General features: G+C 36.9%; 1 non-coding gene and 1 pseudogene across 1 annotated transcript; both read right to left on the bottom strand.

Annotated features, from left to right (window-relative positions):
- Positions 1-16,264: 16,264 nt before the first annotated feature.
- On the bottom strand, positions 16,265-16,361 carry LOC133828418 (small nucleolar RNA Z266; annotated as a pseudogene).
- Positions 16,362-16,584: 223 nt separating this feature from the next.
- LOC133828414 (small nucleolar RNA Z266) lies at positions 16,585-16,689 on the bottom strand. The gene has a single exon (XR_009891032.1). It is a non-coding gene; the product is annotated as a small nucleolar RNA Z266 (small nucleolar RNA).
- Between the last annotated feature and the right edge of the window lie 1,267 nt (positions 16,690-17,956).

Here is a 17,956-nt window from a genome sequence, read left to right on the forward strand (position 1 = left end):
CCCTTCTGTGCCCTACAATTGGGGCGCACGCCCTACACTGGGTGCAAGAAATTGTTTTCTTACCTCGAGTCCTCTGTGATAGGGTACGGCGACAACGAGTATGTTCCTTTCCTTCCTGAGCCTTGCGGTACCTCTAGTCACAACATAATAATGGATATCCATCAAGAAATAAACAAATTAAAAGCTTCAAGATTGATTCCTAGCATTCGAGACCTTGAATTCTACTAAACCGGGTAGTAGAATCCTTCCCAAGACTTTAGATTTGAGTTCCTGTACTCAAAAACCCTATTTGACCAAAATCCCTAATTTGAGCCGCGACGCCCCTCACAAGTGCTGCAGCCTTCCTCAAGTCAGAGAGCCCAACCTTAAATTTCTTGGACACGGGCCACGGCGCAGCCCACCAAGTGTCGCGGCGCCATGGAAGTTCAGGGAACTACCCTAGCCTCTGAGTTCGTGAGGGTCGCGACACCCCAAGAGCAGGGCCATGGGGCGCCCCTGTGAACTCAGAAAAACTGCGATTTTCAGAAATTGCAAGTCTCCCAAATCCGACCCAAACACACAGATTTAACCCAAACCAACCATAGAAATGGACTCAGCAGTTCACACAACACAGTAAACAACCTTAAAAACACATCGAAACTCAATCATAAACCCATAATTCAAACTCTCATCAAAACTCAAAAAATAACCTCTAAAGAACTTAAGTTACCTCTGAATTTCCAAGCCTCTTGGCTGTATGATCACGACCTAAGCTGCCTTAGTCCAACTCTAGCTCAAGCTTTCACCTCAAAAATCCAAAGACCCCAAATCTCTCCAAGGGGAAGAGAGAGAACCGAGAGAGAGATGTGAGTGTTGTTCTGACTTTGTTTCCCTCAGCTTTTACAAAAGTGTAGTGCTCAAGGGTGAGTCTATCCCTTTGACAAAAGACTAAAATGCCCATTGCTTATGTCTTGCTCTCTAACTCCCTCAAGGGCAATAATGTCTCTTGACACATTTCCCGTTACTCTCAATTAACACCTCACGATTCCTGATTAATCCCGCTAATCTTCTGAACACTAATATTTTCCCAGGTAACCCACCAAATTACAAATATACTCCCTAGGCTCACCCCGAGCCGGGTATTAACCCTCGATGTGACTTTTACGCCAAATTTCTCACTAGGATCGTCTCGTGCCACACATAACAAATATATCCACATAATAATGTGGTCTCACTAACAAAGCACACATAATTTACATTTATACCATCAACGGGTCAAAATTACGAAAATGCCATTTTTAACAAAAGCGGGTCTATAAGCACATTTAATACGCTTAAACATGCATAAATAGTCATATCATCATACAACTCATATATTTTACATATTCACACATATATTTAATTAAATTCACATAATAATCCATTTATGCCCTCCCCGCACGCTAATCAAGACACTAAGCCTCATTAGCAAATTTGAGACGTTACAACTATCCCCTCCTACTGAAAATTTTATCATCGAAATTTACCTGAAAAACTCGGGATACTGATCTCGCATGTCCGATTCTAGTTCCCAGGTCACCTCCTTGACCTTGCTGTTCCTCCATAACACTTTAACCAAGGTTATAGTCTTGTTCCTCTAGACTTTGTCATTTCCATCTAAGATTTTTACTGGATGCTCCTCATATAACAAGTCTGTCTGTAGCTCCAGATCCTCATAACTCAATACATGAGTTACATTTGATACATACTTCCGGAGCATTGATATATGAAACACATTGTTAACTCCCGACAACGTCGGTGGTAAAGTCAACCAATAGGCTACTGGACCAATCTTCTCCAGGATCTCAAATGGTCCTACAAATGTAGGGCTCAACTTGCCCTTCTTCCCAAACCTTTTCACCCCTCTCAATGGCGAAACTCTAAGGAAGACATAGTCTCCCACTTGGAATTCCACGCCTCTGCGCCTTGGATCTAAATAACTTTTTTGTCTACTCTGTGAATGTAACTCCCTGGTGAGCCAATATCATTACATTGTGTGTTTAAAATAGTTATTAACTCGTTAAGAGAGTCATTTGGACTTAAATGTGTAATTAAAGACTACATCAAGGTTAGGTATAAAAAAATTTGGTCAACAAAGTAATTATTTTTCAATAAGATATTCAGTTTATACACGGGATCCCAAAAAGTGGTTATAGACTGATAAAAGACAAATGGAATACAAATTAGCCGTCCTAAGCGCAAAAACAAGGTTCAACCCTAGTTCCTCCTACGATATCGCAGCCATGGTGGTTGAGTAGGCTGCATATGTACACACTGCCCTTGAAGCTCTCCAACTCGTGGCTAGTTCGACTTTCCCTTTCCCTCACATACACTACATAGCACCAGTGACCCAAGGCTCATCAAGAAAACTTAAATCAATAGGAAAAAACGAACATCAATATATAAACAGTAAACTTAAATAAATAAATTCAATCAACAACAAGGTATAAGCAATAAGCTTAGCAGTAATAATCTGCTCAATCAAACACATAATCCAATCTCAACAATCAATGTAGTTAGTTAGGTCCAATCAGTCTAATCAGCACGTCTGTTTATTTGTATAACGTTTAGGCTAGGTCCCCTTAGGCCAAGTCCTCTGGTCTTATAGCCGACCTCGGCACGCTTATGCCAAGCTGTGTTCCACACGCTTGCTATTGGCCCCGACACCCTTAGGCCGACCTTTAGAATAGATATAATCACAAATATATTGCACAACACTCAATCAGATGCAGCATATACAAGCATGCCCTACTGGATATTCCCTATTCTCAAATACAGTTATAGTCATATTCTAACACATAGTCATAGTCATACTTATACTTATTAACAGGGGTACGAGCTTCGATCACAACCCGGGTGCAGTTTTCTTACCTCAAGTCCCAAGTAGCTAGCATGTGGCAATCCCGAACATGATCCTTATCCCTCAGCCCCAGCGGTATAACCTAGTCACAAGCAATAACAGTAATCATCAATCACTTAGACTATTTAAAAGTTTCAAGGTGTACTTCTAACCTCCGAGATCTAGAATTCTACTAAATCGGGTAGTAGATTCCTTCCTGAGCCTTTATGTTTGAGTTCCCGAGACGCAACACCCCTAGCCAGCGTTGCGGTCCTCTACAAGTCAGAGGGCCCGAGCCCTCATTTCCCTAGACGCGTGTTGCGGTGCAGGTGTAGGCCAATCAGCGTCGTGGTGCTAAGGTAGTTCAGAAAACCAACCCAGCCTCTGGGTTCATGCGGGTCACGGTGCTCCAAGAATAGCGCCGCGTCGCGACCCCGTGAACTTAGATTTTCCAACATTTTTCTCGAGCCCAATCACTCAAATTCAACCTATATAACAACTAAACCCATAATTGAGTTGTAAACTCGCAAAAATTCATCTAGAACAATAATTTAGCACCACAATATACCCAAAAATTCCCTTAGCAAACCAGAATCCCAATTTGAGATTTGAAGCCTTAAAACACCAAAAATGAAAATCTAAAACTTAATGTTTACAGGCCCAAAATCATTACCTCAGCTGGGATTCATCCTCCTGACCACACCTTAGATTAGTTCCTAGCCCCAAGCTTTAGGCCTCCGACCCTTCTTCCTCAAAAGATTCAAGAACCCCAACACCTCAAGAAAGAGAGAAAACAAGAGGGAGAGAGAGAACGTGAGGAAGAGATAGTGGACTGTTGAAGTGATTTTTCTATTTGGCTCTAGGATTCCTAAAGTCTCTTAGTGGATAAGGCAGTCCAAGGCTAGGGAAAAAACCAAATTGTCCTTAGCCTTAACCTTGATCCCCTCACGCCCTTAAGGGCAAAACTGTCCATGTACCACATTTCCCACTCATCCTCAAGTAGCCTTATGAATTCTCAATTAATCTCGACATACTCAAATAATCACCAAATAACTACATGTTACCCAATTTACCAAATACCCTCTACGGGTCAAAAATTACAAATATGCCCCAATATACAAAAACGGGCCCGCATGCATATTTTATACACATAAACATGCATAATTATTCACATTCCCATATAAATCATTTAAACCACATAGTCGCACATATAACCAATTAATTCCACATATAAATATGATTATGCCCTCCTGGCACGGTAATCTAGGCACTCACCTTAATAGCAAATTCGGGTCGTTACAGTGACGCAAGCATCTGAGTTCTAATCTTTTCTATGGCCTCATTGGTCCTCTGAACTGCTTAAGGACCCAGGTATTTCTTTTCACCCATCTCATCCTAGTGAATGGGCGACCTACAATTCCTACCATACAACATCTCATAAGGAGCCACCCCATTGGTCGACTGGTAGCTATTATTGTAGGAAAATTCTATCAACGACAAACACTTACTCCAAGACTCTTCAAATTCCAAAATGCATGCCCGAAGCATGTCTTCCAGTATTTTAATTGTCCTCTCCAACTGGCCATCTGTCTGAGGATAGTATGCTATACTGAATTTCAACTGGGTTCCCATAACCTTCTGCAGACTTCCCCAAAACTTGGAAGTAAAGATGGGGTCTCAATCTGATATGATAGACCTAGGAGCCCCATGGAGACGTACTATTTCTTTCACATAAATATCAACATCTGATCCACTGTATAGTTCATCCTTACTGGCAAGAAGTGGGCTGATTTGGTATACTGATCCACATTCACCCACACTGAATCATGCTGACCCACTGTCTTGATTAACCCAACTTCAAAGTCCATAGTTACATCCTTCCATTTCCATTCAGGGATACCTAAAGGTTGTAATAACCCTACCGATCTCTGATGTTCAACCTTGAATTGCTAATATGTCAGGCACTACCCGTTACCCGATAAATCCTGAATACTCACTAGGTTTCCCAAAATACCCCTAGGCTCACACTAAACCGGGTATTTAACCCCGTTGTGACTATTATGCTTATCTGCTCCCTAAGATCGTCTCAGACCACACATCTCAAATATATCTCCACAATACTGTGGTCTCACTCATAATGCATACGTAATACAAATATACCCTCAACGGGTCAAAAATTACAAATATGCCCCAATTTACAAAAATGAGCCCCCATTCATATTTAATACACATAAACATGCATAATTATTCACATTCACATATAAATAATTTATACCACATATTCGCACATATAACCAATTAATTCCACTTATAAATCTGATCATGCCCTTCTGGCATAGTAATCTAGGCACTCATCGTTATTAACAAATTTGGGACGTTATAACTATCCCCTCCTTGTCGAAATTTCATCCTCAAAATTTATTCAAACATCTCAGGATACTAATCCCTCAAATCTAACTATAACATCAGAGTCTAGTCCTTTACCTTGCTATCCTTTTGTAACACCCTCACTATAGTGATAGTCTTATTCCATAAGACTTTATCTCCTTTATCTAGAATTCGACTGGCTTTTCCTTGCACAATAAATCCCACTAAAATTCTGAGTTCTCTTCACCCAATCAGGGGTAGTACTCAACATCTCTTTCCTTGACATTGGTACCAGTAACACCTTACAAGCCTCTACCCATGCTAGGGTAAGGCTAATCTGTAGGCCCCTCGCCTAATCCTTATTGGGATCTCTTATGTCTATCAAATCTGGAGTCAAAACTCCTCTTTCTTTCCCAAACTATCTTATCCTTTTTAGTCAACAATACTTGGAAAAGTACAAAGTCTCCAATTCTGGAACTCCACGTTCCCATGTTTAAATTTACGAACTCTTATGTCTTTTCAATAAAGCAGACACTCCTGCCCTAACAATCCTTAATAAATTAATTGGTCCTCTGGACTGATTTTGAACCAGAATACTTCCCGTCCCTTGTTTCATTTCCTAGAATGAGTACCTCTCATTCCCTTTCACATAATATCTTATTCAGAGTCACTCTAGCAGAAGATCGACATTCATCACTGTAACAATCCAATCAAGGGACCATATTTGCCTCACTGTTCTGAAAACTTACACATTCGAGGTAAAATTCTTAAAGTCTAAGTCATCCCTTCAGGTTATCAGTCTGTGTGAAGGTAACCAATAATTTCAAATCCCAATCTTATACTCATCACCCTCTATGACCCTTTACAGAACTTGGGAAATAAAGGTTCTCAATCCGACACTATCGACTTCGGTGTGCCATGGAGACGTACGATCTCCCTTCGCATATACTCATTCTTATGATATTTCGCTCATACGAACCACTTCTCGCATTCACTATTCTCACCTAAAATCTGAGGTGATCCACCCTTATGGTCCATACCTATATCCCTCCATACTAACTCCAAGATACCCTAGAGTCATAATAGCATTTCTGGCTTCTGATTATCATTTATCATTTGTTAAAAGATTAGGTAGTGCATCTCTCGATATACAAATTTTAGGTCTTAACACCCAGTCAAACTTCCTGGATACAACAATCATAAGGGGTAGTATAATACTCATCCATATTCTCTATCTTGACACTAGCATCCATCGGATCACTCTTCTACTCCTCATATCTTAACCTATCCATAATAACATGGTAGGATTCTTAACCATTCATACAAGATCTTCTTTATGTATTTCCTTGTTCATAGAGGTATGTATACCAATTGTCAATCATGGATTCTATACAAATCTCGGTCGTTATGTCACCTGACTTTACTGTAGTCCATTACAAATCATACAACTGGTACGTACCTCTCTCACTCAAGGTGTCAGCATCCACATTATTTTTCAATGAGTAATAAAGGATTTCAATGTGAGTCCTTCACTAGTTCCCACTAGTGCCTTTGTCTCATGGTCAACCCCCTTATGGGTGACAACACCCTTTAATTTTCATGCTGGTGTACGTACTTATTTTCCATAAGTGTCGTCACCTCACCCTAACTGTGGCTATCTGGCATTACTGTCAACTCAACATCCCATGTAGAACATCTATGTTCTTATCCCTTCATCCACTGTGAAGCACGAATAATTACCTTTTTAGTCTACACACGGTCGCATCCTAGTCCTTGACTCCACGTTTTAAGCAAGGACAGTTTCCATCGCATAGTCCTCTTGTATCAGTTCATCACATGCATATTCTAATACCATGGTGTGCTAATCAATATTTATTTCAACTTTTGAAAATCTGGCACGTAACTATCCATTCATATAAACTTTAGGTTCCTACATTACTTTAGTCAAGGGCATGGCAGTACCTAAAGATGCTTAAAGTAAAAGCGGATGTGTCTTACCGCTTCCACAGTGCTTCTAACCTCTAAAACGTCCCTTCACCAAATTTCTTATTGTTTCTATCTTAATTACATCCTACATGATCCCATCACTTCCCATAGTGTGACCTTGAATATCCTCTGGATAAATTGAAACTTATCCCTTCTAGAACCTTACTTGTAACGCCTCGTTTCCTCAACCTCGGTAGTATCAGCAAAACAAATGTTACTCGTGTTCTATTCATAACCAGAAGTAATCAAAAATATTCTCGATCGATCCAAGCACAACTTGTCCACACCATTCCTATATTCTCTACTTGCTAAATTTACGTGGGTCACTGAAGCATTGGTCAGTTTAAGAGCCTTCACTGAAAACCCATCACATCGTACTTGGTGCGAGAGGTAATTCTTGAAATGTCTCTTTCCTTGATCCTTAGCTGGTAATAACCAAATCAAGGGTCAATTCTTGAGAGCATTGTCCTACCTTGCAACCAGAAAAATGAAGCATTCATCATTGGTAACAAATGCCTATCCTTGGCAATTACTTTATTTGGCTATCCATATGTGGTACATATTCTTGCAGACTTGGCCTTCTTCTTAACAAATGGTGGTTACATGTCCCATGGTGAAATGCTCCATCTGATCAACCCTCAAGTCAAATAACTTCTTTGACATAACCTTTAATTCTTTCTGCTCAGCTAGTGCCATTCTTCATGGTGTCTCTGATACTAATTCTATCTCTGCCTTAATCTTTTAGCACACTCAATTCCTTGACGTGATAGCGATCCCAGCAATTCCTTGTAAACACATCTAAAACCTCACTGGCTGATCCAGGTTTCATCTGGTCTAACTGATATAACCCTAGTGGTACCTACCACAATAGCTAGGCATCTTGTGAACAAAACCTGGTCCTTCCCTTTTAAACTCAGACGTCACCATATTTTCTTATTGTCCATGGTTTTCCCTTATTTGGCAAACTAATCCATACTTGGGATCATATCAAAATCCTCATATAATCAACTCAATCATTTATTATTGCTAACTTTCTACCAATAATACTCCGAACCGTCTCTTGGAAATTACCGATTTCCCCCTGCAAACACTAAAGTCTCAAGCCAATATAACGTAATAATCATACAACATGTGCCACCTATTTATGTCTCTTCTAAGAGATACGTAGTATCAGACTCATTCACCACAATATAAAAGAACAGGAACTAGGAAGTTGACTTGCTGCCTCTGAGGGACTAACCTCGGGCTCTGATTGCATCGAGGCAGACACTCGAGATAGAGTTGAGCTATCTGCACTCCTCGGTTTTTCTTTCTTTGGCCTCGAGCAATCCTTCTTGAAGTTCCAAACTATTGCACATAGAAAACTTGCCTTCACTCAGAATTCTCACAGATGGCGTATCCTGCACCTGACACATACTGGATAACTTCTCCAGACCTCATTCCCACTCTGAATACTATGACCCCTCCTGTCAGGACCAGGAGTAGTAGAACTATTAGGGGTCTTTCTTTTCTGGTTACCGGGGCCTTCGCCCCTACCTGATCCCGCAAATGGGGATACCATTGTTTGGGCTTCTTGCCCTACGACACTCTTACTCCATGTCTCATCTTTTGTGTCCACTCACTACAAGAAAAGAATGCTTTTAATAACACCAAAAATGTGTTATCAAAGCATACCATAACACTTTTTGATGTGTTAAGACCGACTATGTTATCGTAGGTCAGTGTACTTTACATAACACTTTATCATTGTTATGCAGATGTATTATTATACTGTCAACGATAACACACTTTCTGTGTTATTTTAATAAATAGATAAGTGTTTAATTATATTATTTATAGTCGATTATATAACACATTTCAATACATAAAAATTTGTGTTATACTACACTTTAGTATAACACATTTTTTGTGTTATACTACGCTTTAGTATAACACATTATTTGTGTTATATAATGAAGTTTGCATAACAAAATTCTTTACATAAAAAGTGTTATTGTAATAGATATTATAACACAATTTTCGTATTATTTTAATATTTAGATAAGTTAAATTCTCATTATATATTCATTTATATAACACTAATTTATTCTATTATATTTTATTTTTTATATATAATTAAAATTAGCTTTCTAATATATACTAGCATCATCAAATGAACTTGTTTTTCAAATAACAAAAAGTAAAAACATTCAACATTGTATTAACAATCCACAAATTAGTTTAAAACATTCAACACTGTCATCAACAACAAAATGTTCTTTAAGTATTCAAGTAGTCTTAAATATTCAACATATTGAAAAGTTACTACTTTCAGCACAAAATATTCTACAGCTGCCAACACAAAGCCTTCAAAATTAAGTATCCTTTTCTCCTCCAATTGATGGAGAAAGAGATCTTTTTCTCCTGCAATAGCAGATAAAAGGTAAGGTATATGCTTAAAAAAATTAAATAATATGAATCAAATAATAAAACTCTATACAATATAAGACCTAAGCAAGCAATACCAAGTGAACATACTTCAAAATTCAAAATACTGCTATCACACAATGAATAGATACATATTACAGTAAACAAACATTAACATTTTCAGGTTAAAGGGGCCTCAATTTCACCCTAAAGACATCTCTGGTTCAGGTGCTTAATTACTGAGACATCATGTTAAAAGTTTGGGAGATTTGAGTTACAAAAGAATTTAGAATGATACTATTATATCTAGGGTAGATCCATCAAATCTCATATCTCATTTAAAGGAGAGGTGTAATAGAATATGGAGCTCAAACAGGTACTAACTCTAGACCTTAAGTTATTTGGGCACTAACAAGTAATTACAAAACAGTGATACATATTTGCAGTCAATTACGCTGATATAGTACAGTGTAGTGTTTACTAACATAGTTCAACTTATTACATAGGGGCCTAGATAAACTAAAATAACTTACATCTGACTCATTTAATAAGTCACTCTTGAGGATCTCAAGAAAAAATCTCAAAGATGCAGCTTCAAAAGCTTGACGAACATAGCTAATATGATCAATCTCCTGCATATACAACGTTAATTAAATACTGTAACAGTATAGTGCAGGGGGGAAAAGAAAAAGCCAAACTGAAATGCATACCATTAGAACATTGTTTTCTTCTTTTCCCGGAAGTGATGAAATTAGACAAAGAAACACTGCCCATGTTAGAATTAGTGGGCCTGCTTCCTTAGTGAAACTTGACACTATTGCATCCATCTCTTGGACATCAATTAAGGAAAAATGCGAAGAAACCTGCCTGAAGAATAGTGCAAGTGTTTTACAATAACGAAAGACAAGGTAAAAAGAATAGTGCAAGTGTTTTACAATAATAAGAAAAACAAGAAGAATTAGTCTGACCCTTTTGTTACATAGAACAAAAATTGGGGTCACCGAGTCGTCGATTCCTTGCTCATTATCAGTGTTGAAGTGAGTGAAGACATATTTGACACTAGCTCTCTCAGTGGCAACAGAAGGAATGAGGATAATAAGAACAAACACTCCTGAGTAATTGAAAATTTCAGTAATTTTCAGTGAGAAATTGGAAAATGTATGGTATAGGCAGGAGAGGGAAACTCTTGATCATACCAACAATATTCCATGCAGCAGCCAACTGTCCAAAGAAAGATAACCAAGATATGGGAAGACTGTTTGTGATAGCATGAAGAAGCGAAATTCCTCCATGGAAAGCAATGACTGAGTACTTTGAGGCCTCATATCCACCACCAGTTTTTCCACCAGTGCTAAGGAGAATGATCACTTGAATAAACTGTGCAAGTGAAAAATCTACACTTAATGTGATTGCCCACTGAAAATATGTAAATAGATGTTGTGTTATTACTTAATGATTACAAAATTTTGAAGACTTTGAAACTACAGTGCTTAGAAATCAGAGGATGTTATTTCAAAAAGATGGATTTGGCACAATTATTTTGTGTTAAAAATCAGTCTTTTTGACCCTATATAGGATAGACCAGACCCTAGCTCCTTAAAATTTATTCTAATCAAGTTTACAAATCTATAAGTGATGATCTCCAATGAAGAACATCTCATTTATTCAAAGACATGCCTAAGATACAAGTTTGAACCTTGTCTTTTTAAAGTATAGGAGATAAATGAAGCTAGAATAGTTTAATTCTTTGATACCATATTATGAAAGAAAATGAAATTGTATTGAATTGAATGAATACAGAATACAAGTGGTGCCAATATATACATGCCACAAAGAAGAATCAAGAAAAGTAAGATACAGTTCTATACTTAAATAAACAATCTGTTTCAACTAATTTAGGCATATAAGGTCCAGTACTAAGCTCAAAATTACTCTCAATAACTTAACTAAACTAATTGATTTAACTAAATTATATATATATAAGGTCTAGTGCTAAGATTAAAGTATGTGCTATACTTACTAATGGTGACTTTGTACTGTACAGGCATTACAGTCTCAGACCCCAAATGAAACTCTAAAAGCTCCAAGCCAGAGTATAAATAGTCAACTAGAAAAAATTAAAGAAAGACATTTTCCCAAGTTAACAGTTAGAAAAAGAATATTATTACATACTAGCCAGTTATCCATGAAGCAAATGGTGACCATTTTGGGCTAGCAAGCTTGGTACTCCAATAGTAGAGACCCCCAGAAGTAAGGAAAGAAGAACGAATCTCAGCCATGGACAAAGCAACCAACATGGAGAAAGAAAGCACACCAGAAGGCACTGATATGATAGAGAATGAAAATGCAAAGGAAAGACAATATTTGAGTGGGTCTATTAATAGTTTCTGAAATCCCTCAGCATCTGGGTTAATGATTCCAGCAACTGATGGTGTCTCCCTCAGCATCTGAGTTTCTGAAATCCCAACTCTTTTCTGTTTTCACCATGGCTTTTTAAGATGTCTACGTTCGAGAAATCTAGCTTGAAATCATAGTCAGTGTACCTAGTATAAGAGGATGATATTGAAAGTGATTGAACCCTTTAATAACCTGCCAAGAACACCAACAAAACGAACCATAAAAAAGAACAAACACAAACAAGAAATAATGCCAAAAACATAAACAAATCACAAACTTTAATGAATGATAGAAACAGTAGTCAAAAGAACACCACAATATACATGGTTCGGTGGAATTGGCCTACGTGAGTTTTGGAGTATCTACCAATTAAGTTTCTCATCCTTATCTTGAGCTTGGTTCTGGAGCTTCAAATAATGCAAGACAGGACTACTGTATTTGGAATCAAGTTCAGAACCATACCAGAATTTTGTTCACGTGATTGCATTATCAAAGAAAATTCCAAGAAAAGCATCTACTGATGTTGCACCAGGTAGTTCTATCAAACCAAAATAAAAAAAAAATCAGAGAAATCCTCATATACATGAAAAGCCAAAGAACAGAGAACCAAATGTCACTTGAGCTTGTAAAATTATAGTATCCTTCTAAATATGTATGTGCCTTTTATACCTTAGGCAAATCTGAGTGAAAGTATACCTTAGACTTTTATTGAAGACTCAAATTCCCAAAATTAGCAAGCAAAACAATGAGTGAAAGTATACCTTAGGCTAATAGAGACACCTTGTTCACAAGAATATCCTTTTACTTATCAAGGAAGACCTCTGTCTCTTCAACAACTCTCATTGTTGTGACTGTTAGACATAAATTGTAACGACCCAAATTCACTAATTAGGCTTAAGGGCCTTGATTAGTGTGCCAGGAGGGCATACTGGGAATTATGTGTGATTTTAATGATTAAGATGCATGACTATGATTTAAAGCCTGTTATATGACTATGTGTATTATGTTATGTGATAATTATGCTATGTGATTTGTACCGCGTGGGTGTGGTGGTATCAATGTGTTGCACGTGCCGAGACAGTCCTAGAAAGCTAGATAATGGTAACTGGTGATTTGGTAACTTGTGTAACTGTTAGTAACCATAGAGAGTAACAGGTTTTGTTGGAAAAGTGGTAGAACTGTAAAATAAGTAAAAGACAGGTGTGCCCTTGAGGTTTAGTTAGGAAGGGATATTAGTGGAGGGATGAGGTAGTCTTTTGGCAGTGGTATAGATGTCTTTGGCTGAGGAAAAAGGATGTACACGATTCTTTTATGCTAAGTATAACTGGAATTAATACTTGGAAGGCTAGAAAGATCAAGAAGGAAAGGGAGAATCAAGAACCTAGAAGGCAAAGTGGAAGGGGAGTTAAGCTGTGTTCTTTGAGGCTAGTAAAGGGTTTAAGGGTGTGGAATCAAGCACATATCAAGGTTCATACTGAGGTAAGGATTTGGTCCCTGTTTTGTTAAGTTCTTAATTTGATTTTGGAAGGAATTGAAAGATAGCCATGGCTTGTTTTGCATGAAAATTCAGCTGGTTTGTCAAGGGGAAACTCAGTTTAAAGCTTGGATTGGAGGAAGCTCAAGCTGAATATCTGATTGAGGTAAGGGTATTAAACATGTTTGCAATCTCGTAGCTGTTATGATTTAAGAATCTAGAGGTCTGGTTGAGACTTTTCTCAAGTTTTGGTTTAAGTGTTTGAGTCTGAAATTTAAGTGTGAATTCTGTGAATGGTTGTATAACTGAGCTAGATTATGATGTTTATAGGTTGTTGTATGGTCTATCTGGGGTTTTGAATTGGTTTTGGGGCTTAGGTAGGAGTTTGGAGTGACTTGGAATGATTTGGGTTCGGGAAAAATGCAGGGGAAAAAACCCAGATTTCTGGGCTCGCGAAGGAGCGCCGCGGCGCAAGGCTGATTCTGGGCAGAGCAAGTTCTCTGACTTGCTGGGCGCCGCGGCCCTATAGGGCTGCGCCGCGGCGCTAGGCCAATTTCAGAACATAGGATTTTGCAATTTTGAGCCTTTGCTCCAGGGGTTCGGGGGATATCTTCGGTGCATTGTTTTAGGGATTTGGGGGTCCCGAGAGTGTGGGATTGGTTCCGGGAAGTAGTTTTGGATTGATTAGTGACAAGGATGTTTCATTTGTGTTGTGACTAGGTCTTGGGAGAGGCTCGGGGTAGAGGACTGTGCTCGCAGCTTCGTGGCATCATAAACTAGTAAATTGAAAGGTAAGAAAACTGAACCCAGTTGTATAATTGAGATGGGACTAAGTGCTCCCGCGAATTGTATCGTGTCAAGGGTGGTATTACGCCATGGGACATGTAAAAGCGGTCTAAAAGTACCGTACATGATATTAGCGCACAGGGCGCGGATTGGCCACTGGTAGCCAAGGACAATGGGATAACGGAGGGAGCAGCCTGAGGGCGCTAGCCCTAGTTATCATTTGTGAACTGTAAATGATATGAATTGACATGCCTAGTATGTGGAATACTAGATTATATTGATTGATGATATGGTTGAGATTATGTAATGCAATGTGGGATTTTGACTTGTTTGCTAATTGCTTATGCTTTGTTGCTGTTGTGTTTTCTTGCTGGGCCTTGGCTCACGGGTGCTACGTGGTGCAGGTAAAGGCAAGGGCAAGTTGGACCAAGCCTGAGGTGGAGAGCTCCGAGGTGAAATGTACATAGCCAGCGGTTCGACCGCCATGGTTGAGGAGTGGACCAGGACAGGGATCACCTAACTACTAGTTTTGCGTTAGCATGGCCGGTTGTTGTATATAAATCCTGAGTCTTTTGTAAATGGTCTTCGAACTTAATATTTCTGGGATCCCATGTAACAAATGATACTTTCTAATGAAAACGTGGCTTTTGAGACCAAAACGCTTTAACCCTAGCTCCTTTATAGTTTCAATAACACGATTTTCTTTAAATGACTTGATTAGCAAGTCTGGCACTTTATAAACACACAGTGTAACGGTCTTGGCTATCCAGGGCGTTACATAAATAATACGATCGTTGGTTGTAATTCCTTGTATCGTTGCCCTGCGTTGACCAATAAGAATTTAGTACTTTGTATTCTTAATATTAATTAGCATATCATTTAGTCATATTGTTTTCATTATTTCCATATGTATAGATTAGATTTTTCAGCCATAAATACTGATGAAAAATAACTAAAATAACAATTATATGTATAATCAAAGATAAAAACAAGTTATACTAATATATAATCAGCCAAAATTATTCAAGTGAGGTATATAATAAGAATATATAACTATATTGCCCAACCAAAGAAGTTCCAACTAATTACCAAGTGGGATGCTACCATAAATTTTTAAATTATATTTTAAGAGAATCATAGTAGACTTAAATGCCACAAATAAAAAACAGCTTCTTATTCAAGGCTTAAAAGTTAAACTAAAATGCCACAAACACAGGACAAAACATTATTTATTAAAGTTATTAAAGTGAACATCAAGGACCCAACACAATAATGTCTATACCATAAACCATGAGAAAGAGATCTTAGAACAAATTAAGGTAACAATAAGCTGATTCACAAATGAAAAATCATTTACCAATTTGGCAAATTAATTTAAAAAATTAACAAAATGTAATGTCATTCTATTATTTATATGAAATTTGGAAAGCCACTGTATTATTTAAGAAAAAGTAAGACCACAAATAATAAATAATATCGATCACAAATTTAAAAATATAATATGCATATACAACAATAGTACCCAAAAAAAACAAGCATAATTTGATATTGCATTGTAAAGTAGTCATTGGCATATTCCCTGCAGAGAAATCTAATATTGTCATCTAGTGCCACTCCCACCCATGTATGAACTATTAATCTATATCATTATAAAAAATGACACAATGTGGTACACAACTTTTAAAGAGAAATAATGTCTGATACATTAAAAAAATCAGTACTCCATTAAGGATAAATAAATTGGCAGACTAAATTGCTAGCTAGAGTTTTCAAAATGAAATAATAAAACTTGAAGTATAAACAAATTATCCATTAAGTCAATAAAATTTGTTACATTTTTTTTCTTCAATATTTTGGCTTAATAGTAATTAAGAGTAAGACCATTTCTATCCAAGTTGATATAACAACTTGATCTCAAGATTAAGCTAAAGATGCTTGAGATACTCCCTATAGCTCTAATGTATAAACATTTATATGGTGAGGATGGTTGTGACAGGCATGTGTTAGACAATTCAAATGCCTCAAAGTTGAGTTCAATAAAGAGTTCTCGTTTCACGCATCTAATTGATTCGTCATTCTTGCCCAATCCATTACAAAATTACCAAAACCAATACAAATAAACCATTCCAAAACATATGTATATATAATAGCAAAAAAGCTACTAGACCAGAGTAACAAGGGATATCTCCAGAAGTAGCATAAATAAAATGGAAAGAATTCAAAAAAAAAAAAGAAACAAACAAACACATACATGCTATGCCAGGGAAGTGTTTGTGACCAACTAAGACCAGAAACTTAATATAGGTGTTGCGGTAAACGAGTCAGACAATTCAAATGCCTCAGATGTTTTGAGTTCATGAAAGGAGTTTTTGTTCTCCTTTTCACACATCTAATTGAATCATCATTCTTGCCAATTCCAAACAAAGCAAATCGAAATTAATAAATCACTTGAAAAAATCTAAAATATAGGTAGGAAAATCATACCTAAGAGAAAGAGAATCATGTACATTTGAAAAGAAACAAAAAAAAAAGCATTAATATAGAAAAAATAAATTGAAAAAAAGAAGTTAAGAAATATATAAAAGAAGATGGCTACTCATTGTTGGGTTTTCAGAGAAATAGATAGAAAGAACCACCACTCACTAGTCTTCTATTCGATCTAATAGAAAATGCAATTGATCCACCTAGTAACTCAGTTAAATAAATTAGACAGTTGGAGTGCAATATCGAAATGGAGTAATATATGCAAGGAACATTTATCAAAACAGATCATCAAATATATATATACACACACGCATTATGGATATATATATAGTGTTTAAATTTTAGACCATTCCTTATTGATTACATATATAAGATCATCAAATATATTTCAAACACTAAATCAAAATATATATTACTGATTAAAAAGAAGCAACAAAACCAAAAGCTTGGAACGATTAAGAAAATATAAGAGCACCAGATTTGCAAATAAAAGAAAAACTATGGTAAAATTTCAAACTTTCTCTAAATCCAGAACAAGAAATCACAAATATATACAGCTATTCGACAATTATATTATAAAGAAGGAAAAGGAATATGGGAAAGAGACTAAAATAGAGAGAATGAGAGTGAAATGCAAAAACAAAATAGAGATGGAAAACGAGACTTCCTGGACATGATTCGCCCGACATGCTCCATGACTTATAATTTTCTGAGTCCATACTATTAGGATGATCTTTATGAGCTTTTGGCCTATCTGGTGGATCCTGCCCAATATGTAATATTCAATCAATATTCAAACAATTTATCACTTCAATTTATATAAATCTTGAAATTGAATTATTGGTATTACCAATGGCTTTCGTCCCTTCAACTAAGGATGGTCAAAAGCTGGTTGTTGATGAGAAAAAACACAATCTATAATATCACCATTTGGACTTTGAAATCACCAAACATTCAAAGAAAGAAATTTGGTATTATTATAGTCAAATTTAAAGAAAAACAGAGTAAAAACAGGGAAAGTGTGAGTGAGAAAAATAATTATATAAGCTAGATAGATCTTCTGTAAACAAGAAGAAACTACCATCAATTTACATAGTTTAACAAGACAAATGGGGAAAGAAATTACACAATGGTCAGTAAGTAGATGAGTTTTAATTAATTTAACTGGCACCAATAACTAATTATCCCCATTTGATAAA

The sequence above is a fragment of the Humulus lupulus genome, chromosome 3 (genome assembly GCF_963169125.1).
Source record: "Humulus lupulus chromosome 3, drHumLupu1.1, whole genome shotgun sequence".
NCBI lineage: Eukaryota > Viridiplantae > Streptophyta > Magnoliopsida > Rosales > Cannabaceae > Humulus > Humulus lupulus.